This window comes from Carcharodon carcharias, chromosome 21, assembly GCF_017639515.1.
Source record: "Carcharodon carcharias isolate sCarCar2 chromosome 21, sCarCar2.pri, whole genome shotgun sequence".
Taxonomy (NCBI): Eukaryota; Metazoa; Chordata; class Chondrichthyes; order Lamniformes; family Lamnidae; genus Carcharodon; species Carcharodon carcharias.
This window is the reverse complement of record NC_054487.1, coordinates 26,244,603-26,272,570: the sequence shown is the minus strand read 5'-3', so window position 1 is coordinate 26,272,570 and position 27,968 is coordinate 26,244,603. Positions and strand designations below refer to the sequence as shown.

The 27,968-nt window shown below is 42.3% G+C and overlaps 1 long non-coding RNA gene across 8 annotated transcripts; it reads left to right on the top strand.

The window, feature by feature from the left end:
• Position 1: 1 nt before the first annotated feature.
• On the top strand, positions 2–27,892 carry LOC121293020. Of its 8 annotated transcripts, none has more exons than XR_005946435.1 (7): positions 95–233; positions 2,203–3,463; positions 20,960–21,248; positions 22,530–22,685; positions 22,771–22,934; positions 24,004–24,265; positions 27,566–27,892. It is a non-coding gene; the product is annotated as an uncharacterized LOC121293020 (long non-coding RNA). The 8 variants fall into 8 exon arrangements; XR_005946433.1 differs by having other exon boundaries at positions 27,488–27,892; XR_005946430.1 differs by adding an exon at positions 5,575–5,704 and having other exon boundaries at positions 24,004–27,892.
• The last annotated feature ends 76 nt before the right edge of the window (positions 27,893–27,968 follow it).

The following is a 27,968-nucleotide window of genomic DNA, read 5'->3' as shown; positions in this document are numbered from 1 at the left end:
AACCACACGCTGACCGGTACTTGCAGAAAAACAACAACAAGCGCCACGTCTCGCCCTCGAGTCGCTCGTTTCGATCAGTGTCCCGCGGTCAAGAGGGAAAGAGGTAAAAGATTTTTTAAAAAGTCAGATCCGTCCGAGTGAGTAAAAGAACAAATACAGGATGAAGATGGAAAATAACCATAGAGGTCCTGGAACTCTATGGCAACCGTAATTTGCTAATTCACTCCGCAAAGGTAATCGGTAATTTCCGGAGATTACAAGCGCATGTGCGGGGGGTGGGGGGGAGGGGTGAGAGTGACGGAGTTGGAGCGGCAGACTGGCCGGAGGATGGCGGATTGAAGTCACATTTTATCCTCAATTTCAATACACGAGAGAGACAGCAGCTTATAACGTAAATACGATGTCATTTATCATCACAACCCACACTATATATTGTATATAATGGCAGTTGTATCAGGGGGCCATAAGGCGATGCATATTTTCTAGTCGCTACTATGTTTGCTGAATAAAAATATGGATGAAAATCACCGTAGATTGGGCGAGACCAACGCTATTAACCATGCGCCATCCAACATATGTAATTCTCACGCCAGAAGTTTCTCAATCTGGAGCAGAGGTGTTTTTCTTTGAGTTTAGGAGTCAGTCAGTGAATAAATAATCACTTCAGGTCAGCATCTTCTGGCGACTGTTAGTGAGTTGTTTACCACTCACTGGGCAAAGGGGACATAACAGAATAATATTTAATTTCCGTGGTCTCCTGCGCTGTGACAACTCTGTGTAATTCAGAATCCTGGTGAGAACCAGTTTATTTCACTAATATCACAAAGGATTTTTAAAGTATTATACCTGGCTTCAGAGCCAGGGAGAGAAATCATGGGCCCTGGCATTTCTCCTCTTTCCAACCCCTTATTTCACAGCAACACCCTTCCAAACCTTCTCCTCAATCATGCATTTTTCCCCTTTCAAGATTCACTAATCGATTGACCAAACAACCACAGACAGGTTCTAATAACTAGATAACATCCATTGTTGGCATCTGGTTACAAATATCGTTCAATATAAATGAAGCGTGAATCATTAACATTAAGAGCAGCAACAATATAATGCAGCATTAGTTTGTATGCACTCTATAGATGATCCCACTATGAAGGAGTACAAATTTTATTTTAATAGAGTCATGCAATATTGTTAATTTGAGAGGAGAATATCTCATTGTTTATTTATAATACAGTGCAGACAATAACACTGAATTCAGAAACACTAAATAAACAGTCTTGGGTGAATACTTATATTTTACATCGAAAAGCATAATAAAACATAATCACGTATACTTTAGACCAAAATTCTCAATTGAACCTCTGCTTTTTCCTTATGACCTCCCCCCACCCCCAAAAGTCTTTGGCTACTTATCAGGCTCTTGACAGTTCCTGGAACCAAACCAAAGTGCCACAGCTCTCAGGAATTTGCTTTGACTTCTCCTCAGTGTTCCAGCTATTCTCTGAGATATGAAATTTCATGGGAATCCTTCCATTAGGTTTTGGCTAATCGATCCTTCGATTTCTCTTCAAAACCTCACAACTGTGAACTTCTCAGCTCAAACTTAGGCTTCACTGCATTCTCCAAGCCAACTGCTTAGTGCCTCCACCTCCGAAATACCCTAGAATTCTGATTGCCGTTTGCTTCTGGTCTACAGTTGCTTTTCAACTCTTGGCAGACTTTCTATCTCTGTCTGCTGAACTCAGGGCTTATACCCACCAACTTCAGTATTTTCAGCTCTAACCCCCAAAGACCTTTGCAAAAATCTGCCAACAACTTCCCAGAATTCGAACCATAGCGGCACCCTGAATTACGCATCTCCATGGTAACAAAGATTTGTTGAGATGGCAGATAGATTTTTAGATTAATTAACTTTAAGCTTCAAAGTCAAACCTTTTGATTCTGGGACGCACCTGAATAATTTAAATTTCTAATCAGGTCAGAACAATTCTTCTCAGACTTACTGTCTGCAGTTCCCCAGCTAAATGAAGGCCACTTACATTTTTCATGGCTTTCACCCTCCTAACTCTGATTTTAGAAGTACACATGGTGTAAGGAACATAGCTTTTAATTTCTGTTGGACTGTTGTAAAGAACATATCTTTTTATTTCTGTTGGACTGTTGTAAAGAATATATCTTTTTATTTTGTGTTGGACTGTGGATTAGAATTACAATGGCTGCAGTTTAAAGGACGTGTTCACTGGAACAGGATGAGAGATACATACAATATTGCAGTCCTGGAACAGAGTGTGCCTTGAAAGATAGGATAGTGCCGGCAAGGAGTCCTCGACCAAGGGAGCTGCCTGACAACAGCATTTTAATTGGCAGCTTTTAACAATCATGCAGGACTGTCCCCAATCTGCAGTAGAACAGCTTGAAGAAACCACCAGATAAATCCTACAATTCCAAAGCCCTAAAGGAAAAATCCTAGTCCAGGTCGGAGCAGTTTAACCTGTTCACTGACTCTCCCTCAGAGGCAACTGATATGAGGAACCTTCCCTGAGTGCCCAAAGTCTCGACACGTGAATCCGTAGCTCTGGAACTTTTTACGGTGGCTATGTCCTGGCCCTACCTCCTCAGCCTAACTCTCCATTCACAGCTCCATCTCTCCCACCATGCTTGCTGACATTCCAGTCCTAGTGTCACCTACTCCATCACCCCCATCACCACCTCCCCCCCCCACCCCCCCACATGCTTGCTGATCTTTCCCCCTTTCCTGCTCTCTGCTGCCGCGAATGCTGTTTCCATTTGTTTTGATGCTGCACTATAAGGAATCCAAGCGTGACAAATAAGTCAACGGCAAGACAGTCAAATTATAGCAAACTTGGCAGAACCAAAAAGGGCAGAGCATTTTTACTGGATGGCAGATTTTTCTAAAACAACAAAGAATCAGAGATGGCATGCAATTGCCCCTTGCTGTCAACTCCACGGTATGCATGACATACATCAAATAATGCAAGCTAATGCCTGATTACTTTGGGGGGAAGCGATGGAGCACAGATGGCCACATCCGCTTCAATTCTCACCAATTCACCATGCTATGTTTATTTGAAAGAGGATGGAGATTTGACGATTGACTTCTTAAGGACCCAAGAGACTTGTTTACTCCCTCAATAGTCATAAGCTCTGCAAATTTATGAGACACATATCCATACCAAAGTCCTTAAAAATCAGCATTAAAAATCAGAGGTTCTAACGTTGTAGAGATCAGAGATGTCTTGCAACAGTTCAGTAAGGCAGCTACCATCACTTTCTCAGGGCAGTAATTTCCAGCGAGGCCCACATCTGAACAATAAATAAAAGAACGGACAAGACATTCAAAGTCATAGTTGTATGTTGAACAGTACGCAATTTGTCCATACATTGGGGAGTTACAGCAAGAGGATGAGAAGACTCTACCACAACTGTTGACAAAGAAGGAATGAAGGTAAGCCTGAAGTAATGGATTATGAAACCCAGTTTCAACTGGAAATATTTATGCACTAGGCTTTAATTGACAGCATATTTACCAAACCATCCAAGCTTACCACTGCATTATGAGCCCTGTTCACTTGGCATTTGATAAGATGATAAGATAACGGACACAAGATAAGGTCTCATGGATTGGGGTAACATATTAGTATGGATAGAGGATTGTTTAATGGACAGGAAGCAGAAAGTAGGGATAAATAGGGCATTTTAAAATTGGGAAGCTGTGACTAGAGTGCTGCAAGGATCAGTGCTGGGGCCTCAGCTTTTTATTACCTATATTAATGACTTAGAAGAGGAGACAGAGTAATGTATCTATGTTTGCTGATGATACAAAACTAGGGGGGAATGCAAGCTGTGAGGATGACACAAAGAGGCTGCAAAGAGATATATTTAGGTCGAATGAGTGGGCAACAAGGTGGCAGATGGAGCGTAATGTGAGGAAGTGTGAGGCTACTCACTTAGGCTGCAAGGATAGAAAAGCAGAATATTTTTTAAAAGGCATGAAACTTGTATATGTTGATCTTCAGAGACACTTGGATGTACTTGTACAAAGAACGCAAAAAATTAGCATGCAGCTACAGCAAACAATTAAGAAAGCAAATGGATGTTGGCCTTTATGACAAGGGATTGGATTTTTAGAGTAAGGAACTCTTGCTACAATTGTACAGGGCTTTGGCGAGACCTAGCATACTGTGTGCAATTTTGGCCTCCTTATTTATGGAAAGACATACTTGCATTGGAGGCAGTTCGGCTAAGGTTCACTAGATTAGTTCCTGGGATGAGAAAGTTGTTCTATGGTGAGGGGCTGAATACATTGGGTCTATATTCTCTGGAGCTTAGCAGAATGAGAGATGATCTCATTGAAACATTCAAGGTTATGAAGGTACTTAAAAACAGGTTGTTTACTCTGGCTGAAGAATCCAGAACAAGTGGATAAGGAGCCGATAATTTAGGAAGGAGATGTTCACTCAAAGAGTTACAAATCTTTGGAATCTTCTACCCCAGATGATTGTGGATGCGCCATCATTGAATACATTTAAGTTGGGATAGACAGATTATTAGTCTCAGGGAATCAAGGGATATGGGGAGCGGGTGCAAAAGTGGAGTTGAAGCCCAACATCAGCCATGATCATATTAAATGGTGGAGCAGGCTCAATGGGCTGTATGGACTTCTCCTGCTCCTATCTCTTAAGATCTTATACCAGCATTATAAACTTTAATCGCATTGCTATCATCTATTGCACCTTAACTACTATACATTGCATTCTTCTGTATGCTACTTTATTTTGCTATTAGCAATGTTTATTGCCTGTATGTTCTGTGTTGCCCCTTTAGAAAGTGGGCCACATGTAAGGAAGGCACTGAGTTGTTGCATAGTTGGAGAAGACATGACAATGAGGTAGTCAGGCTGGTTCATTGAGTGTTTTTCTGGTATGTTTGCTTTCATATCCAGAGGATTCGAGTACAGGAGCAGGGAAATCTTGCTGCAATTATGACAGGGTAGATGCAGGAAAGATGTTCCCGATGGTGGGTGAGTCCCGAACCAGGGGTCACAGTCTGAGGATATGGGATGGACCAATGAGGGCTGAGATGAGGAGAAATTTCTTCACCCAGAGAGTGGTGAGCCTGTGGAATTCTCTACCACAGCAAGTAGTTGAGGCTAAAACATTGTATGATTTCAAGAAGGAGTTCGATATAGCTCTTGGGGCGTAAGGGATCAAACGATATAGGGAGAAAGTGGGAGGAGGTTATTGAGCTGGATGATTAGCCGTGATCATAATGAATGGCGAAGCAGGTTCGAAGGGCCGAATGACCTACTCCTGCTCCCATTTTCTATGTTTCTGTTTCTCCATGGTCAAAACTGAAGGAGTGCTGCACTCTCAGTGGGTCAGAAATGAGGGAGCGCTGCACTTTCAACAGGTTAAAAAGCCATGACAAAGTTCACTCCTAGATCTGACCCATTGCCAGCCACCTCTGCTGCAAAATTATCCAAATGTTAAAATTCTACCTAACATTTCATGTTCTGGTCATTGACCTGAAATGTTAACTCTGCTTCTCTCTCCACAGATGCTACCTGTCTGTCATTCTAGCACTTGGCATTGTATCACTCAACCATTGATTTGGAGGAGGTTAACAGTGCAGGCTACACTGGCTACATTAGTTACCTTGTTATCTAGGTAACCCCTCGCATTAACAGGTAGATAACATTGTCATGGCTTTACTCGAGTAGCTAAGCTTCTGGAGTGACAAGCTCTATATGTGAGTCTTCTTTACCTTACCTGGAATATTTGCTGTATGCAGTGTGCTGGGCCACTTCCCTGTTGCAAGCACTGTGAACCAGTTGAAATAATCTTACGCAAGGCCAGACAGCATACTGCCAGTGGTGGGAAAACTTAAAGATAATAATCCGGGCCAAAGTTAATTGGCATTTGGAAAAATAAGAGCTGTAGGAAAAGAAAATCTCCTTGTCACAATTTTAAAGCTGGAATTGCAGCCAGAATGGACCGATGGGGGAAAAACTAATTTTTAACATGAAACCTGCTAGGCTATTGCAAAACAGCAAACCAGACATTGTAATTAAAAAGTAACAAAAAGATATACTGTGTAGTCAAAGGATGATGTCTTTGCAAACGATAACTTGATGGCGTTACACAACACAATGGAGCTCATCAGTAAGGAATCCTTATCAAGAAGTTTATCAACTAGACGGTTGTGATTCAATCTGTCCAGACAATCAATTGTTAGTGTGTCTTCAGATGATAGAATTTACTGAAAGGAAATCTAAGTAAAGATGGAAAGTGTCATGCAGCTTTAACTTTTAAGTTTAAACCAAATCATTGGTTATTGTGATCTAAGGTGATCATTAATAAGCCAGTGAGGCTTTGGCAATGTAACCCCTGTCCACCATCGAAAGGAACAAGATATAAAAGAAGCTGTTAAGGTAACCTCAGGGCTGCAAACAAGGACGGAACCTGGTCTTGGAAGGAGTGTTACAAGCAAGGAAATCAGTCATTGGAAGGAGAATGGCAAAGAGGGAACTGGACTCGTCTTCAGAACAATATTTGTCCTGTGATTAGAACTAAATGTTTAAAAGGGACCCGATCCAACACCAGAAGAATAAGAATCCTGACTCATCATCAGGTGAATATTTAAGCGAGCTCAACTCATTATTGGAAGAATATTTAAGGGAGCCTGAAACAGTGTTAGAAGAATATCTACAATCAAGAGGGGTTTGCCACTCGGGTGATTGTATTACCATAAGAGTACACTAAGGAGAGCTCGTATTCTGTTTGAAACATAAATGTGTTTTGTGTGTGTGCGCTTGTATGTGTGAGAGTGGAATAAGAAAGGCCTCAGTCATAAAGCTTCAGTATGCAGATTACGCTTGTGTGCGAACTCCTAAAATGAGCTCCAGGTCATTGTTGACTCCTCCGAAGCATATGAGAAAATGGGCCATTCACCAAACACCCGGAAAACTAAGGCCCTCTTCCAACCAGCTCTCTCAGCAAAATACGTTTCCCTGTCAATTTAAGATCAATGGTAAGATCCTGGAAAAGGTAGGCTATTTTTCCACACGTTTGGAGCATCTTCACGACGAAGGCAGACAGAGACAACAAGATTCATCTTTGTCTCTAATGTGTCCAATATGCCAGCTCAGCCTTCGGCCGACTGAGGAATATAATATTTGAGGACTAAAATCAAGACTAAGGTCATGGTTTACTGGGCAGCAGTGACCACACACACACACACACCCACACACCGCAGCCCCCCCCCCAACACCCCACACAATACTCCAATATGCTTCGGAGAGTTGGACAACCTACAGCAGGTATCTCAAAGCACTGGAAAGGTACCATCAGCGGTGCCTTCGTAAGACCCTCCAAATCCGGTGGCAGGAAAGGCGGCCCAACAGCAGTGTCCTCTTCCAAGCCAACTTGCCCAGCATCGAGGCACTAATCATTCAAAACTAGCTCCACAGGATGGGACATGTCATCTATATGCCTGACTCCTCAAGTAATTGCTCTAGTGTCACCTTGGTTGCGGCAGGAGACTCCCAGGAGGGTAGCAGAAATGCTTTAGGGATGTTCTCAAAGCATCCCTGAAGAGGTCAAACATACCTGCTGACTCATGGGAGACCCTGGTTTGTGGCCAACCAAAATGAAGACTGCTTATTCGGGAAGGTACCGAACACATCGAGAGACTATCGGAAATGTGCAGAGGTGAAGTCAAGGCATCAGAGGGAGTACACAAACCTTCAAACAACCCATTTACTCAACACTTCAAGCACCACCTGCCCCGTTTGTGACAGAGTCTGCAGATCATGCATTGGACTTATCAGCCATCTCAGAACCCATCAAACCACAGTGGAAGCAAGTCATTCCCGATCCCAAGGGACTGTCCAAGAAGAAAACTAATAAGGGTATTGTTACAGATTAAACATTAAGAAGGACATTGTGTTGCCAGGTAGATTAAACATTAAGAAGGGCATTGTATTGCCAAGTAAACATATAACTACGTGTGTGTACACATGTGTATGTATGTTCAAGTCTGCTCATGTAAGTTGTGGTTTTTGTTGAACCTGCTTTGAACTCTTATTGTAGGTGCTACATAAATTATTGTAGAATAGTTTTTTGCATTGCATGTCTGATCCAGTAAAGCTTAATATTTAATTTGGGTATTTGATTGTGCTCTCAATATTTCTGTTAATTCTTGTTTCCGAACCTTAGAGTAATCTGTCAAAGGTTAGAAGGTTACGTACTACAGAGTTAATAATTGAAAGTCAGTACAGATGTGTAAAAGGCAAATTTTGGGTTTGACGAACTTAATTCAGTACTTCAATGAAATGATGGGGAGGACAAATCACAGTGGTGCAGCTGATGTGGTGCATGTGGGCATTCAAAAGGAGTTCAATAAAATACTGCAAAGTAGATTTGTTGGCAGAAGCCTTTTAAAAGCTAAAAAGATTAAAGGGCTACATGGTCACAAAATTGACTAAGGGACAAAAAGGAGTGAATAGTTGTTTTTCAGGCTAATGGGGTGTCTGCAGTGGTGATTCCCAGGATTCTGCGTTGAAATACTTGCTTTTATTTATATATATATATATATATATATATATATATTAATAGCCTGGGCTTGGGTATAAAAGGTATAATTTCAAAGTTGCGGATGACACAAAACTTGGAAATGTAGTAACAAGTAAGGGGGATAGTGACAAACTGGTGAAATGGGCAGATTCATAGCAGATGAAATTTAATGCACAGAAGTGTGAAGTGATTCATTTGGGTAGGAAGAATGTGGATAGACAATATAAACTAAATGGTATAATTTTAATAGGGGTGCAGTAACAGAGAGACCTCTGGGTGTATGTAAACAATTCTCTGAAGGTGGTAGGACATGTGGGGAAGGCTGTTAAAAGATTGACATGATCCTTGATTTTATTAATACTGTAGAAACATAGAGTAGTAAAGCAAAGAAGTCATTAACCTATTTAAAACACTGGTTAGGCTTCAACTTGTGTATTGTGCTCAACTCTAAGTTGAAAGACTTCAGTTACATGGAGAGAGCGAAGATAAACTGGGTTGTTTTCCTTACAGCAGGGAATGTTAAGGGGAGATTTGATAGAGGTGCTCAACATCTTGTAGTGTTTCAATAGAGTGAGTAAAGAGAAATTGTTTCCAGTAGTAGAAGGATCGGTAAGCAAAGGACACAAGATTTATGGTGATTGGCAAAAAACCCACATTAGACAAAAGGAAGCATTCTTTTATGTAATAAGTTGTGATTGGGAATGCACTGGAAGCAGATTCAATGGTAACTTTCAAAAGAGAATTTGATAAGTAATTGGAAAGATTTGCTGGGTTATGGGAAAAAGCATAGAAGTTAAACTAAACTGGATAGCTCTTGAAAGAACTGCTAAATACACATAATGAGCTGAATGGCTTCCTTCTATGCTGTGACATTTGAAAATTCCATCCGGTCTTCCAGAGATCTATATAATAACAAAAAAGGTCTTAGGGTTTGTATTGAATCAATCCAATATCATTCTATTTTAAAATTCTCAGACTTGTTTTCAAGTCTCTCTCTCTCTCTCTCCATGGCTTTGTCCATCCCTATCTTTGTAACCTTTTTCAGCCTTCGAGATCTCTTTGCTTCTTTAATTCTGGCCTCTGGCATGTACATTGGTGGCCATGCCTTCTACTGCCTATGCACTGGAATTGTCTGCCTGAACCTTTTCACCTCTCTCCGCCATTAAGACACTCCTTGAAAATTGCCACTTTTATCTAGCATTTAGTTGTCTGTCCTAAAAATCTACTTAAGTGACTCAGTGTTAAATAACCCTCATGTGAAGCATCTTGGCCATTTTATTACAATAAAGGTTCTCTATTCAGCCAAAGCTATAGGTTCTAGTTTCAGCAAGCTGTTGCAACTAGAGATGGTAGCACATGGGTATACTGTGGAGAGATAGAGGAGGGGAATTGATGGCTGCGGGAGTCATGCACACTGAATTGAGACCACATGGTATCAGGTTAAACATAGGTGAAGAAACTTCCTGCTGATACCACCTACCATTCTCCCTCAGCCGATACATCACTTGGAAGAAGCACTCAGGGTGTGTGATGGGCTACGACTTCACACTGTACTTCTTTATATACACTCAATACTATTTCTAAATTTTAAAACTGGTCCTTGGCTGAATGGGATCCTTGAAATGGCTGAACCTATGTCTGTGACCCAGAACAAAAGAAGCCATTTTGCAGTTTCAGAAAAATTCACATTCTGTTATCTCTGAGGAGCTACTAATAATTAAAAACAAAAAACTGCAGGTGCTGGAAATCCAAAACAAAAACAGAAATACCTGGAAAAACTCAGCAGGTCTGGCAGCATCGACGGAGAAGAGCAAAGTTGACGTTTCGAGTCCTCATGACCCTTCAACAGAACTAAGTAGAAACAGGAAAGGCGTGAAATGTAAGCTGGTTTAAAGAGGGGGGCCCTTTAAACCAGCTTATATTTCACCCCTTTCCTGTTTCTACTTAGTTCTGTTGAAGGGTCATGAGGACTCGAAACGTCAACTTTGCTCTTCTCCGTCGATGCTGCCAGACCTGCTGAGTTTTTCCAGCTATTAATGATTACCAGGGGACTGCACAGCCCAACTTCAAAGAGAGCTATACAAAGGCCATTTGCATTTGATAGCCCAGGCTCGCCAGCAGGATACAGAGGGTCTGCTAAGACAAGAGGCCCATCAAGCATGGCTGGGATGTTTAGCAATCTGAGACCCAGCCGAATTCCAGTTGTTGGATACACAATCTTTGTTGAAGACCTGGTGAAGAGGTGGGGGTCATGTCACCTAGGCTTGTTGAGCAAGTTAATATTGCCTTGCTGAGCTGAATAGCTGAATCTGCTGTTAACACCTGACTAGCAGCCACACAGAAAGGAGCTATTCTCAGGTTGAGCACCTGGCCCCACCTACACTGCTTCTGTTGGAAGTCCTGTGCCATCACCTACAAGACTGATTCACCTCTGCTTGCCTATCTCATCTTGTGAAATTAACACCACCAGAAAAGTGAATTCTACAACATCAGCTTTCAGCCCGCTGACCTCCATGAAGGAATACCTCAGTGGGCTTTGATTCTGGACCCTGGAACTCAAGTGAACCAATATTTATTTTCTCTGTGGTCTCTGTACTGTGAAACCTTTTCTCTAACTCTGTTTACTGTCTGAATGTGTTTTGAGTGTGTGCAAATAAACTAACCTTTTGAGTTTATCCTTTCTCAAGTTTGCTGTGGGGTTATTAATAGAAACTTGGTCTGCACAAAAACTGAGGGGTTGGGGAAATATGCCACCACTTCTAAGGAGGGAAACAAATCAAAACACCTTTCTGTTAATGGACAGGTGATGAGAGGAGAAATTAGTGCTGTTTAAATTAGTTCCCCACCATCCGTAACAGAACCAAGGGCACAGAATGTACATATCCTCACCAATTTACCTCCCACAAATGCATTTATCCATGATCGTACGGTAATAGGAATGAACACCACACTGTCCTCATTGAGACAGCGAGGATACCCATCATTTTGTCTGGCACTGCTATCGTCCCAAATGGGATAGGTTCAGAACTGATCTAGCAGCTCAAAAACTGGGAAATCATGAGGTCCTGTGGGCCATCAGCAGCAACAGATCTGCATTTCAACACTAAGATAAAAGCAAAACACTGCAGATGCTGGGAATCCAAAACAAAAACAAAAATACCTGGAGAAACTCAGCAGGTCTGACAGCATCTGCGGAGAAGAATACAGTTGACATTTCGAGTCCGTATGACTCTTCAACAGAACTAAGGAAAAATAGAAGAGAGATGAAATATAAGCTGGTTTAAGGGAGTTGGGACAGGTAGAGCTGGATAGAGGGCCAGTGATAGGTGGAGATAACCAAAAGATGTCATAGACAAAAGGACAAAGAGGTGTTGATGGTGGTGATATTAGCTAAAGAAATGTGCTAATAGTTGACATTAAGGGTAGAAAGCAGGACGAGCAAGGTACAGATAGCCCTAGTGGGGGTGGGGTGGGAGGAAGGAATCGAAATAGGCTAAAAGTTAGAGATAAAACAATACATGGAAATACATTTCAAAATAATGGTAATAGGTGGGAAAAGAAAAATTTATATAAATTATTGGAAAAAAGGGGGATTGGAAAGGGGATGGGGATGGAGGAGAGAGTTCATGATCTAAGGTTGTTGAACTCAATATTCAGTACGGAAGGCTGTAAAGTGCCTAGTCGGAAGATGAGGTGCTGTTACTCCAGTTTGCGTTGAGCTTCACTGGAACATTGCAGCAGGCCAAGGATGGACATGTGGGCATGAGAGCAGGGTGGAGTGTTGAAATGGCAAGCGACAGGGAGGTCTGGGTCATGCTTGCGGACAGACCGAAGGTGTTCCGCAAAGTGGTCACCCCATCTGCGTTTGGTCTCTCCAATGTAGAGGAGACCGTATTGGGAGCAGCGAATGCAGTAAACTAAATTGAGGGAAGTACAAGTGAAAAAGTGCTTCACTTGAAAGGAGTGTTTGGGCCCTTGGACGGTGAGGAGGGGGTAAGTAAAGGGGCAGGTGTTACACCTTCTGCGGTTGTATGGGAAGGTGCAGTGGGAGGGGGTTGAGGAGTAGGGGGTGATGGAGGAGTGGACCATTGTGTCCCAGAGGGAATGATCCCTGCGGAATGTTGGGTGAAGGGAAGATGTGTTTGGTGGTGGCATAATGCTGGAGTTGGGGAAAATGGCGGAGGATAATCCTTTGAATGCAGAGATCCGCCCTCACACCTTCCTCTCCCTCCCAGAACCAGGATAGGGACCCCTTGTCCTCACTTATCACCCCATCAGCCTCCGCGTTCAAAGGGATTGTTCCCTCCGGGACACCCTGGTCCACTCCTCCATCAACCCTTACACCTCAACCCCCTCCCACGGCACCTTCCCATGCAACCGCAGAAGGTGCAACACCTGCCTATTTACTTCCCCCCCTCCTCACCGTCCAAGGGCCCAAACACTCCTTTCGAGTGAAGCAGCATTTCACTTGCACTTCCCTCAATTCAGTTTGCTGCATTCGCTGCGCCCAATGCGGTTTCCTCTACATTGGAGAGAACAAACGCAGACTGGGTGACCGTTTTGCGGAACACCTTCAGTTTGTCCACAAGCATGACCCAGATCTCCCTGTCGTTTGCCATTTCAACACTCCACCCTGCTCTCATGTCCACATGTCGGTCCTTGGCCTGCTGCAATGTTCCAGTGAAGCTCAACGCAAACTGGAGGAACAGCACTTCATCTTCTGACTAGGCACTTTGCAGCCTTCCAGACTGAATACTGAGTTCAACAACTTTAGATCATGAACTCTCTCCTCCATCCCCTCCCCCTTTCCTATCCCCCTTTTTCCCAAAATTTATATATATTTTTCTTTTCCCACCTATTTCCATTATTTTTAAATATATTTCCATGCATTGTTTTATTTCTACCTTTTAGCCTATTTCAATCCCTTCCCCCCCGCCACCCCATCCCCACTAGGGCTTGCTTATCCTACTTTCTACCCTTAATGTCACCTATTAGCACATTTCTTAGCTCATATCACCACCATCAACACCTCTTTGTCCTTTTGTCTATGACATCTTTTGGCAATCTCCACCTATCACTGGCCCTCTATCCAGGTGTACCTGTCCCACCAACCCCCCCCCCCCCCCACCCCCTTAAACCAGCTTATATTTCACCTCTCTTCTATTTTTCCTTAGTTCTGGTGAAGAGTCATACGGACTCGAAACATTAACTGTTTTCTTCTCCACAGATGCTGTCAGACCCACTGAGTTTTTCCAGGTATCTTTGTTTTTGTTTTTGTTCTGCGTTTCAACACACTCTGCAAGCTCATGGCCTGATATATCACCCACATTATTTAAATGCCAGATGCCACACCAGGCACATGTGAAAATGAGGTGCCAACCAGGTGAAGCTACGTGTATGCTGAATACAGCACAGCTACAGGCAGTCAGGTCAACTAATATTTGTGCCAAATTTAGTCCCACAGCCCAATCTTTTCCCCATTGCCCTGCAAATTAGTGTGCTTCATGAACATATGGCCAGACAAACACTCACAGGGTTTATTGAGTGGCAAATCCTTGCAAGCTTCCTGCTGAGATCCAGAAGCTATTGAGTAATTGCACTTGTTTTCCATTTTCTATTTCAACAATTGTTTTTGCCTTAAATATGTAACTTTAGCCTTGGTCCCTTCATTCTGAATTAGAAAATTATCACATCTATTGGGAAATAAAACATAAAACTCCAAAATAACTAACCCACTAATTAGGGTGTAAAGTCTTTTATTCCATCAGCTAAGAACAACTATAATTGCAGCTGCAGAACCTGAGATATCAGGGATCAAAACAGAAAATGCTGGATATACTCAGCTCAGGAGAAACAGAGATAAGTAAGAAAGACAGTTCTGACGAAAGATTACCAATCTGAAACATCGGGTCTGATTTTAACTTTATGCAAGTGAATGGGTTCTGAGTAAGTTAAAATTGGGCCGGTTCTGGTTCTCTCTCCTCAGGTGCTCCCTGACCTGCTGAATATTTCTAGCATTTTCTGTTATTATTTAATATTTCCAGCATCCGCAGTATTTTCCTTTTGTAGTAGATAAGCAGAATTTTCACAAAGCTAACTACAGCTCCACTTTGTGCATTCCATCGTAACACCATTCTCACATGATTTCCCATTCTCACATGCACAGTTCGGCATATGGAACGTGCATCCTGTGGGATGTGGGAAGTCATGCAAGCACAAAGTGCCCTCAATGACTACATCTGCAGGAAGAGTCACCAGCTGCAGAAACTTGAGCTCTGGGTTGCGGAGCTCAAGCGGCAGCTGGAGTCACTGTGAATCCACAAGGCTGAGAACTACATGGATAGCATGTTTAGAGAGGTATCACAGTGCAGCTAAGAAGTAGGCAGAGAGGGAATGGGCGAGTGCCAGAATATCTAAGAGAAACAGGCAGGCTGTGCAGGAACTCCCTGGGGCTATCTCATTCTCTAACCGCTGTTCCATTTTGGATACTGGTGAGTGAGATGGTTCCACAGAGGACTGTAGCAAGAGCCAAGTTCATGTTACCACGGGTGGCTCAGCTACACAGGAGGGGAGGAGGAAGAGTGGAAGTGCTAAACTGGTAAGGGAGCAGACAAATGCTTCTCTGGCCATAGACGTGACTACCTGGTGCCAGGGTCAAGGATGCCACAGAGCGGCTACAGAACATTCCTTTGAGGGAGGGTGAACAGCCAGATGTTGTGGTCCACATTGGGAGTAATGACATAGATAGGAAAAGGGATGAGGTCCTGAAAGCAGATTTTAGGAAGCTAGGGAGGTAATTAATAACTAGGACCTCAAGAGCATGAACCTCAGGATTACACCCAGTGCCACATACTAGTGAGCATAAAAATAGGAAGATTGAGCAGTTCAACACATGGCTGGAGAAATGGAGTAGGATTTCTGAGGCATTGGGTTCGGTTCTGGGGCTTGTGGGACCTGTACAAGAAAGACGTGTTACACGTTAAGAGGACTGGGACTAATGTCCTTGTGGGGAGGTTTGCTAGCGCTGTAGGGGAGGGTTTAAACTAGACAGGCAGGGGGGTGGGAATCTGAGGGGAAATTCGGAGTGGAGAGGAGAAAAACTGGCAGTGGGAAGTAGAGAAGTATTAACTGATAAGGAGAATACATCAGAAAGTAGTATCAAGGTAAATACAATACTTGGAGAGTTTGAGCAGTAGTAAGTCATTAGATGCGGCCAGAATAAAAGGGAAAGTAAAAAAGACTAAATTAGGGTTGATATGCATGTGAATGCACAGTTAATAAGATTGATGAACTACAGGCACAGGTTGACAAATTGAATTATATTATTGCTGTAACAGATTCCTGGCTCAAAGAAGGGCATGACTGGACATTAAATATTCCTGTGTTTAGGAGAGACAGGGAAGGAAGAAAATGAGGGGATGTGGCAATATTGATTAAAGATGATACTTCAGTATTGGAGAGAGAGGATGTTCCAGAGAGGTCAAGGACAGAATTTCCCTGGCTAGAGATAAGGGATGAAAAAGGTGCAATAACATTAATCGGTGTAGCACATAGACCACCAACCAGTAGAAGGGATGTAGAGAAATACATTTACAAAGAAATTACAGAGAGATGCAAGAATTATAGAGTAATTATAATGGAGGACTTCAATTATCCAAATATCGACTGGGATAGGAATAGTGCAAAGGGACAAGGGAGGCTTGAGCTCCTGGTATGTGTTCAAGGCAATTTTCTGCAGCAGTATGTTTCTGGTCCAATGAGAGGGAAGGCACTGCTGGACCTGGTTCTGGGGAATGAGTTAGCACAAGTGGATCAAATATCAGTGGGAGAGCATTTAGGGGACCATGAACATTGTGTCATAAGATTTAGGTCAACCATGGAAAAGGACAAGAAACAATCCAGAACAGGGATAACTGGGGGAAAGCCAATTTCCATAGGATGAGACTGCATCTGAGTCAAATGAGTTTGAATCAAATGTTGGCTGATCAATGGGCTACCTTCAAAGAAAAGGCATTGTAGGCAATGTCAAGGTATATTCTCTTGAAGGGGAAAGGAAAAGTAAGTCCTGGATGACGAGAAATAAAGGTGAAGATGAAAAGGAAAAAGTGTGTGTACGGCAGATGGCAAGTAGGAAATACAATGGTGATTCAGGCTGAATATAGAAGGACCAGAGGGGAAGTGAAAAAAAACTAACGAGAAAAGCCAAGGAGAGAGCATGAAAGGAGACTGGCAGCTAACATAAAAGGGAGTCCAAAGGTCTTCTATAAGCATGTAAATAATGAAAGGGTGATAAAAGAAAGAGTAGGGCTGATTAGGGATAAAAAAGGGAACTTGTATGTGGAGGCAGGAGAAATAATTAGATATTAAACAAGTATTTTGCATCTGTCTTTACAAAGGCCAAGGTAAGAGAGGAGGTAACTGGTACACTAGAAGTACTTACAATCGAGAAAGAGGTGTTAGAAAGGCTTTCTTTACTTAAAATAAATAAGGTACTTGGCCTAGATGAAATGCATCCAAGAGTACTGAGGGAACTGAGAATGGAAATTGCAGAGGCACTTGTGATCATCTTCCAGCCTTCCTTAGACACATGGGTGGTGCCAGAGGACTGGAGAACTGCATATATTACACCCTTGTTCAAAAAGGGGTGCAAGGATAAAGTTGGCAACTACAGACCAGTCATTTTGACTTCAGTAGTAAGGAAACTTATGGAGACTATAGTTTGGGACAAAATCAATAGTCACTGGAATAAGTGTAGGATAATTAAGGAAAGCCAGCATGGATTCATTAAGGGAAAATCATGTTTAGTTAACTTGCTGGAGTTTTTTGAGGAGTAACAGAGAAGGTTGATCAGGGCAATGCTGTTAATATGGTATATATGGATTTTCAAAAGGCATTTGATACAGTGCCACACAACAGACGTGAGCAAAATTCTAGATCCTGGAATAAAAGGGAAAGTAGGAACTTGGATAAGAAATTGGCTGAGTGACACGAAACAGAGAGTAGTGATAAATGGTTGCTTTTCAGATTGGAGGAAGGTTTATAGTGGAGTTCCCCAGGGGTCAGTGTTGGGACCCTTGCTCTTCTTGATATATATTCATGACCTGGACTGCGGTGTTCAGGGCATGATTTTAAATTTGCAAATGATGCGAAGATCGGAACAATTGTCAGTGATGAGGATAGTCTTGAACTTCAAAAGGACATAGGCATGTTGGTAGATTGGGCAGACAAGTGGCAGATGAAGTTCAATGTAGAGAAGTATGAGGTGATTCATTTTGGCAGCAAGAATATGGAGAGACAGTATAAAATAATGGGAGAAATGCTAAAGGAAGTGCAGCAACGGAGGAACCTTGGTGTATACGTACATAAGCCAATGAAGGTGGCAGGGCATGTTGAGAGAGCAGTTAATAAAGCATATAGTATCTTAGGCTCTACTAATAGGGGCATTGGGTACCAGAGTAAGGAGGTCATGTTGAACTTGTATAAGACACTAGTTAGGCTTCATCTGGAGTACTGCATCCAGTTCTGGGCGCCAGAAGGATGTAAAGGGATTGAAAAAAGTGCAGAGGAGATTCACAAGAATGGTTCTGGGAAAAAGAACTGTAGCTATGAGGATAGATTGGAAAGGTTGGGACTGTTTTCATTAGAGTAAAAAAGGCTAAGAGGAGATTTGATAGAGGTATTCAAGATCCTGAGGGGTATGGACAGAGTAGATAGTGAGAAACTCTTCCCACTCAAGGGAACATCAAGAACTAGAGGGCACAGATTCAAAATATTTGGCAAAAGGAGTAAAAAAGATGTGAGGAAAATTTTTTTCACCCAGTGGGTGGTTGGAGTATGGAAACAAACATCTTAAGAAGGTGGTGGATGCAGGTTCAATCGAGATTCAAAAGGAAACTGGACTGCTATCTGAAAAGAGAGAATGTTCAAGGTTACAGGGATAAGGCAGGGGTGTGGGACTAGGTGGAATGCTCTTTAATAGAGCCAGTGCAGGCTCAATGGGGTGAATGGCCTCATGCACTGTAAAGATTCTGCAATTCTGTTTGTTATTCTGACAATGGATCAAAGTACATGTTGCAAAATACACTGAGTTGGTCTACAGCAGACAGGATCAAATTATACATTCCAGACAAACTGTTGACTATGTCAAAACAAAAACAGAATTACCTGGAAAAACTCAGCAGGTCTGGCAGCATCGGCGGAGAAGAAAAGAGTTGACGTTTCGAGTCCTCATGACCCTTCAACAGAACGGAAACTATGTTGACTATGTGTTGTCCTCCAAGAGGACCAATCAGAAACCTGGTCCAGCCCACTTGTTTTAAAAATAAACACTGCCTTTTACTTCTCAACAAGTGTAGGAAGGTTTGAGCCACCTAGCTGTTGAGGCAATGGTGGCCTAATCAGTTTATTGTCGCTGACTTTAAAATCCTGGCTGAACGCATCAGTCCTGAATCCCAGCTTGGTTTTAAATTGGAGGATCCACAAATGACATGATCTCAGTGCGGCAGCTGCAAAAGAAATGCTGTGAATAAAGGAGACGACCATATTGACTTTTATCGATCTCACCAAGGCTTTCAACCATGTGAGCAGAGGCAGTCGATTGAAGCTGCTAAAGTAAATTGGCTGCCTGCCGAAGCTGTTCAGTGTGATCTCTTTCTGTGACAACATGAAGGGTAAGATCAGCTCTGATGGGGCAACATCAGAACCCTTTGAGTTCCGCAGTCGAGTCAAACAAGGTTGTGTTCTGGTGCCGACATTCTTTGGCATATTCTTCTCTTTGCTGCTGTCATTTGCCTTACAGTTCCTCTACAGAGAGTGTCAGCTTACATAGCAGAACTGACGGAAAGCTGTTCAGCCTTGCTAGCCTGAGGTCCAAGACAAAAGTGCACTAAGTCCTATTCAGAGAGTTGCTCTATGCCAATGATGGCACACTAGCATTCCATATCAAAAAACACCTTCAGTGCAAATGAACAAAGAGTTTAGTTTGACCATCAGCCTCAGGAAGACAAATGTCATGGTCCAGGATTTTGTCATACCATGATAAATCAACATGGACAATGTGACATTGGAGGTTGTTGATAGCTTCGTGAATCTATGCTCAACAATCACCAATGTCAGACTTCGCCTCAATAGCACATTTGTGTAATTAATAAGGACAGGAATAAAAAGGACAGCTTTTTCCGAGGTCTCTTATTCTTGAGTTGGTTCCCTGATCGCCAGCCTTCGATGAGAAATGAGAGAAGGAAAGCAGGAGTTTGAACAGTTTTGCTTAGACATTTAGGTCTCTCACAGAGATAGGCTTCGCTAAGATGTATGAGTCTACGTTGTCTACATGAGTAATAGGAGCTATAGTGGTTGTAATGAGAGCAGTGATAGTGGATATCTTAAGAAATAGAGTTAGAAGAGTTAGCAGAGTGGATTCTGAGGAAGTGCAGGATTTAATAATTGAATGCTTAAATAAGGGGAGTGGAGTACCTTTAACGTTCTTTCAGGAACGGGTGGACCAAGGAAAAATTAGAGCAGACAGGGGTACAAGGTTGATTCCATACACAGCAGCTCTTCAGCAGTGCAGTTCACTTGCACTTCCCTCAATTTAGTCTACTGCATTCACTGCTCCCAATGCGGTCTCTACATTGGAGAGACCAAATGCAGAGTGGGTGACTGCTTTGCGGAACACCTTCGATCTGTCCGCAAGCATGACCCAGACCTCCCTGTCACTTGCCATTTCAACACACCACCCTGCTCTCATGCCTATATGTCCATCCTTGGCCTGCTGCAATGTTCCAGTGAAGCTCACCGCAAACTAGAAGAACAGCACCTCATCTTCCGCCTAGGCACTTTACAGCCTTCTGGACAACTTCAGATCATGAACTCTCTCCTCCATCCCCACCCCCTTTCCGAACCCCCCTTTTCCAATAATTTATCATTTTTTAATATATATGTTTCTTTTCCCACCTGTTTCCATTATTTTTAAATGTATTTCCATCCATTGTTTTATCTTTACCTTTTAGCCTATTTCGATCCCTTCCCCCTATTCCACCCCCACTAGGGCTATCTGTACCTTGCTTGTCCTGCTTTCTACCCTTAATGTCATCATTAAGACATTCCTTAGCTAATATCACCACCGTCAACACCCTTTTGACCTTTTGTCTATGACATCTTTTGCAATCTCTTCTTTGCCTCCACCTATCACTGGCCCTCTACCCAGCTCTATCTGTCCCACCCCCCTCGACCAGCTTATATTTCATCTCATTTCTATATTTCTTAGTTCTGATGAAGAGTCATACGGACTCAAAACATTAACTGTATTCCTCTCTGCAGATGCTGTCAGACCTGCTGAGTTTTTCCAGCTATTTTTGTTTTTGTTTCAGATTTCCAGCATCCACAGTATTTTGCTTTTATGCTTAAAAGTATTCCTATTTAGAAGATGGCAACGCACAATAATATGATGAAAAAATGGAGTCAAAATTTCACAGATGAAGAATTGAACAAGGTGAAGGAAAGGCGCGTGTACGTCCTAAGGCGCAGAAAATCTAAACCTCCAAGAAAACAGAGCATGGCTTGGAAACAGGTTGCAGCAGTTCTGAATGTGAATAGCATTGTGCCTAGTACGGTGGATCAGTACCCTAAGAAACCGAATGATTAATGCATTCAGCCAGGGTATGTGTATATCTAAATACGTAAAGTAACCTCTGAAGTTTAAAATACTAGTTTGTGGCTTTCAAAATTAGCAAAGATCAGAAATGTTTGTTTTGTGTACTAAGTTTCTGAGGTGTCAAAAATGCAGTTGCCTCAGAGATACTTTGAACTTGCTAACTTTCTAAGGTATAAAGAATGCAGTTGCCTTGGAGATAATCTGAAGTAGTTTCATCCAGTCTTGATAAGACAAACGCAGACTGGGTGACCGCTTTGCAGAACACCTTCGGTCTGTCTGCAAGCATGACCCAGACCTCCCTGTTGCCTGCCATTTCAACACTCCACCCTGCTCTCATGCCCACATGTCCGTCCTTGGCCTGCTGCATTGTTCCAGTGAAGCTCAACGCAAACTGGAGGAACAGCACTTCATCTTCCGACTAGGCACTTGACAGCCTTCTGGATTGAATAGTGAGTTCAACAATTTTAGATCATGAACTCTCTCCTCCATCCCACCCCCTTTCTGATCCCCTCCCCCTTTTTTTCTAATAATTTATATCGATTTTTCTTTTCCCACCTACTTCCATTATTTTTAAATGTATTTCCATGCATTGTTTTATCTCTACCTTTTAGCCTATTTCAATCCCTTCCCTTCACCCCATCCCACCCCCACTAGCGCTATCTGTACCTTGCTTATCCTGCTTTCTACCCTTAATTAACACATTCCTTAGATAATATCACCACCTTCAACACTTCTTTGTCCTTTTGTCTATGACATCTTTTGGCTATCTCCACCTATCACTGGCCCTCTATCCAGCTCTACCCGCCTGCCACCCCCCACCTTAAACCAGCTTATATTTCACCTCTTTTCTATTTTTACTTAGTTCGGTTGAAGAGTCATACGGACTCAAAGTGTTAACTGTGTTCCTCTCCGCAGATGCTGCCAGACCTGCTGAGTTTTTCCAGGTATTTTTATTTTTGTTTTGGATTTCCAGCATCCGCAGTTTTTTCCTTTTATCTTGATAAGACAATACAGTTTCTTTGTTAACTTTCTAAGGTATCAAAAATGCAGGTGCCTTGGAGATGCCTTGAAATACTTTTATCCAATCTTCATAAGACAATGCTGTTCCTTTGCTAACTTTCTGAGGGTCATAAAGTGTATTTGCCTTGGAGATGGCTCTGACTTTGTTATAAGTTTTATAATGGAACAAAAAGTCACCCAGGGTCCAAGCTTTCAGCTGTCTCAAGTCATAAGATATGTCACAGGACTGTCAGATATTTTAAAAGAAATTCCATTTCTTTCTTTAGACAAAGCTGGTCCATAATGCCCGGGGCACACAGTGACTGAAGGGAGGCTGGCATACATTAAGGACCTTACCGAACAGGAGGAGTATTTATGGAGGCTGAATAGTCTCTCCAATCCCATGGTAAAAAGCAATGTATCAGATATGGGGATGAGTGAAGGTAAAAAAAAAGCTGAGTGATCACACCATCAAGATGACAGTTAATTTATTACAAAAAGTAATTGTGCTTTTCTCGCCTCTCACAGATGCCACAGGCACATCAAATGCCCATTTGGTGAGTTTGCTGCTGCAGCAGAGATACTTGAAAGGAGTCAGGATGCAAAGGAAACATGTACGTCGCAGCAGTGCAGCACTGTAGCTACAGCAGAGGGAGAGGCCTTTCAGGAGGGTGAGATCTCAAACTTTGAAGGTGATGCTAAGGAAAATCCTGTGTTAACACTAGGTTTAACAGTGATTGTGGAAGGGAAGGCCTGTGTTGAAATGGCTGCTGTGTTGGACGGAGGGCACTGAGAGCCTTCAGGAGGTGAGGAGTCTGCGGCATCGGCAGCAGAAGCTCCCCCACCTTCACAACCACACAGGCAACTTGCGGTGACGATGACGATGCTGAGATTATCCTTGACCACCTGTATCAGGATCTGTCACGGGGTGAAAATTGTGACTCCAATTCACAGCTGCAATACCAAGCCTTAACAGATGTTTCCCATCATTTGCAAAGAGATCACAGATCTCTGCAGAATGAACCTGTGAGACAGCACAGTGAGCTCATGCGACAACATAATGAGTCTCTTTGTGAGATTCTTGTAATTGCACCTCTGGCCAGGAGCCCCTCAGTTCAGAAACACTTGCTGCAGGGCATGTTCCAGTGCCTGCACCTTCTGTCCAGCAGCCATCCCGTTTAGAGAAACCTGCTGCTGTACATGCATCTGGGAACAGGAGATTACGTCACGTGGTCGGGGAAGGAACCGGGGGCAACGCGGAAGGAATTAGGGTTCCTCTCCTGTCCCTCCACACTGCTCCCTCTACCTCATTCACCTCCATTTTTTAATGATGGATATTTTCTTTGGTTTTCATCACTTTTATTTATTGCGCTTTTGACCACTGACTTGACTGTAAATTGCAGTTTGCTACGTTTGACTAATTTTTGGTTTGTGTTGTTTATTAGTATATTTATGCCTTCATTTAAAAATTCACTGTTCCAATTCCGATTTATTGTTTATTTGAGTTATATTATTCAGTTATAATTATCTTCTATTTGTGTTTGGTTTTTTGATGTTCTAATCCACATTTGTACCAGTCTAAAGTTTTATGAAAAACATTTATTCACAAAACTAATGTAAGAGATAAAAAATCTTAAATATTTTAGAACTCAGTAACCTTTAACTTAAGCAGCTTCACTATGACATTTTGAATAATAACTACTTCAAGTTTTTTGTATTTTTTGAACTAAGATAAGACTTTTTTTAACTTTACCACAACAGTTCTCTTTTCTTATTTTGGAATGGAGGGAAGAATGAAGGAAGGGAGGGATGGATACTTGGTGAATTTTCAAAGCTCAATGTCCAAAAGCAGTAGCAACCAGGCAATCTCGAGTTGCCCTGGTGGCAGCTGGAGCCTAGGCCTCCTGCGAGAGGCTCTGCATTGCCCCCCTCCAGCTCCTCCATTTCTGGCACCAAGTCATCTTCAGGGTGAAGGTTCAGTCCTTGCTGGAGGGTACTACAACAATCTTTGAGACTATCACAGGTACGTACTTTAACATGCCCCCTTACCTGTCCTGGCATTGAAAACGTGACTTTAACAGTCCAATTGTCCTCTCTACCACCTTATGCGTTGCCACATCTGCATAGTTATATTGCTCCAGTGCTTCACTAGTGGTCCTCCAAAATGGTGTCATAAGCCACATTCTCAGTGGGTATCCTTTATCACCCAGTAGCCACCATGTAATTCCTGATCATGGAGTCATGGTCTGGTGCAACATTGACTTTGTCAGGACGAATGAGTCATGGGCACTTCCCCAATTATTTGCATTCACATTGAGGATCCTCATTTGGGCACCACACACTATCATCACATTTAAAGAATGGAAACCCTGTTGATGAACAAGACAGCCTCATCTATTGGCGCCTTCAATGAAATATGTGTTCCATCGACAGCCCCAATAACTTTCAGGAAACCAACAATCTTGTGCGATGCGAGGGACCTCTCCTTCATCCTCACAAGGGATATGTCAAAAATAATGAACTCTGAAGTCCTACGAAAAGTTTCCTCAGTTACCTGGTGAATGCAGACCCTTGCAGCATTCTGTGAAACGTTGCTCATGTCACTAATACCATGTTGAAAAGACCAAGCCACAAATAAATTAAGTGCTGTTGTGAGTTTCATCTCCACTGTTAAGGCAGAGCGGCATTCCGAGTTTGACTTCAGCTCTTCAACATTTCACAAAGGCATCCCATCGCTTCCTTACTGAAGCATAGTCTCCTGACACACAACTCCTCTGACATCATTTCATATGACGTCCTTTACTTGTAGTATCTGGGGAGGGTAATTAGTGGTCATGTTGCCTGACTCTCCTCTCATGGTCCTTGCACCTACGTCGAGCCCCCAACATAAGTAGAGTGGTTCCAATAAGCAGAGCAGAAATTGTGATGTGCCAGGGGTTGAACATGACTCCAGATCAAGTTTGCAATCTGCTCTGGATTCTGGAATACCTGTCGGAGAGAGTTCACACCATCTTACAGGAGGCTTGCATATGCCCTTTTAGCATTACACTTTTCTAAAGCGTTTTAAATAGCCAAATTACATACTTGTTGAAGTAAATGCAAAACTCCTTTTCACATATATTAAATTTATGATTTAAGAGACTTCTAAGGATCAACTTTGAATTAAAAGGACTCTTAAAAGTGGAGTACACCACACTGCATTAAAATGCATCAGAGACACATATTTTACAAAATAACTTTAGCTGAAGCTTATTATAGACACTTCCTTGAGTCTAACCCACCTTGTTATGTATGAAAGCACTTTTTAATGGAATAAAACAACAGAATTGAATGACAAAGTAAAAAGATTAAAAGTTCTATCTTTCTTACACATTCTGCACATATATTTACGACATTTTTTAAACATAAATTTAAAAAAAATTACCTACCTAAAGAATCTCTCCAAAATGTCTGCTGCCTCTCTTCACCACAGTTAGACCAAGAATAAAAGTGTAAAATAAAATCCATGTAAATACTTTCCTATCATTGGGGCATCTAGGCGAAGTTAGCGCTGTCACATCCATTTAAATCGAAGCCCTTCAACGTAGCGTACTCAGCTGGCAGTTGTTAATCCTGAGTTGGAGGTTTGAATGCGGCGCCCTCTTAGCGCCCATGTGCGTGCGTCGGGTCCCCGACAGGGTCCTGACATGCAACTTCCAGGCTACACTATCGGAGCACCGGTAAGTAATGAGCAAGTTAAGGCCCAATGATTTTACAAGCAGGGAATACCATGCATGAGTTGCAGGAGGTAAAGCAATCATTGAAACAGTGTCAGAAGGAAAACATGTGTCTCAGACAGGAATTGGAGGATGCATGTGGGCAATCCAGGAATTGATTAAACAGCTTCACAAGGAGACTGATCATAGCTCATGTAAGGTAGAGATTGAGCTGTTGAGAAATAAACTAGGAAGATAGCAGACAATTTCAGCAATGACTACCAAGTCCTAGGTTTCAGCTGGTAAGACAAAAGATTTGGAATATAGTGGAGGTAGTATGGCGATAGAGAACTCTTTTCCTTCAATAGTTTCAGCTCCAGTAGCGGTAGTACAGGCACAGTGTGAGATGAATCATCATGGAGCAATAGTGGGGTACAGGATGACTTTGAACAGTTTGACACTTAATTCATTACTGGCTTATGTTCAGGAGCTAGGGACTTTTAAGTCAGGGACTTGTCCCATAGCATTGTATATGCAGTATCAGGTTTTCAGGCTGAGTTAGAGGAATAGGATTGTAAAAGAATAATTCTTGCAGCTTGCGATTCAGGAATTGAGATGGGATTTCATCCTGACATATATCAAAGAACAGCAAATGAGGTAATAGATGCAGTTCTTAAATGGTTAAATGGTGAGAAAATGGATATTAATGTAAAGATGAAGTCTTGTAAGCAGGGACCGGAGGAGAATCCAGGAGCGTTTGTCTGATGGTTATATGGGTTCTCAGAGGGACACCCTCCACCCACACTGGCAGCAGGGTTTGACAGGGTCCTTTCAAGAGCGCTCTTCTTAAGTGGACTAGGCCAGAGCCACAGTTGGCCTTAAGCTACACCATTAGTCGTGCAACTCCATGGGTTACAATTGAGGACCATGTGAAGAGAGCTTAGGATATGATAAAAGACAGTATCCAGCTTAAGGGAGAAATAGTTAAAAAGTCTATTGTGGAAGGATTGAGAGAAGTTCCAGTATTTTTGATTAATCTCAGATGTTGTGTTATAGCTGCATGAGAGCAGGACACATAGAAAAGGAGTGTAAAGGGATTATGCAGGCAAGAATGAGAGATCACCCAAGGCGAGATCACATCTGTACGCTTCACAGTCAGTGTCTAGTGCTGAAGGCAAAAGCACAGAAGTGACAGTGAATCAATTGGCTAATGAAATTGTTGATTTAAGTCGTGTTGAGAAAGCATATCTTCAAGAACTATATTTTGTTTTAAAATTTGTAAGGACATAATATTATTTGGACTTGGATTTTTTTTTAAAAGACATAAGTTCACCTTGGGCTGTGAGCAAGATTGTCTTTTCCAATAAATCACATGACTTCAACTAAATGATGAGCACGGCACTTGAGGAGGACAGCTACTTGCTTATTTGAAATGTAATTACTTTAATGGCTGGAAAAAAAACTGTTTTAAAGGCAAAGGCCTGGTGATTTACTGGAAATCACCTGACAAAGATAAGTTTTATGTTTTGAACTTGTTTTCTTGAACTCAGTTGGGAATAAACCAACAAGGAGAAAGCTGCCCAACTTGCGCTTTCCTTGCCTTGCCTGAAATACAGTGTGGCTATCAGTTTTCAACTAGGAATCCTCACCTCAGTGGAACTTGTCTGTATTTGGAAACCCAAGAAGCTGAGACGAGAGGTGGATCCCAAAGATTGATCTGGCTCTATTCTCCTCCATGCCGAAGCTCCGTGGTGAGAACCTTCAGATTACGAGGGAGCAGCAGATCGACAGCATCAAAACCCTGTGAACTTTATCCTTTTCATAAAGTCTTCTTTAATCACCAAACTCTGCAGAGACCCTATTTGTCCTTTGTTCGTTTGTGTGTGTGTGCTGGGTTTTTTTTAAAAAGGGATAGATAGTTACACTTGCAGATTACAAATTGTGTGTTAACCACTTCTTGCAACTTGTTTTAAAAAAGGAGTTTTGTGTTAAATAAATCAATCATCCTGAGTTTATTGAAAGAAACCTGGT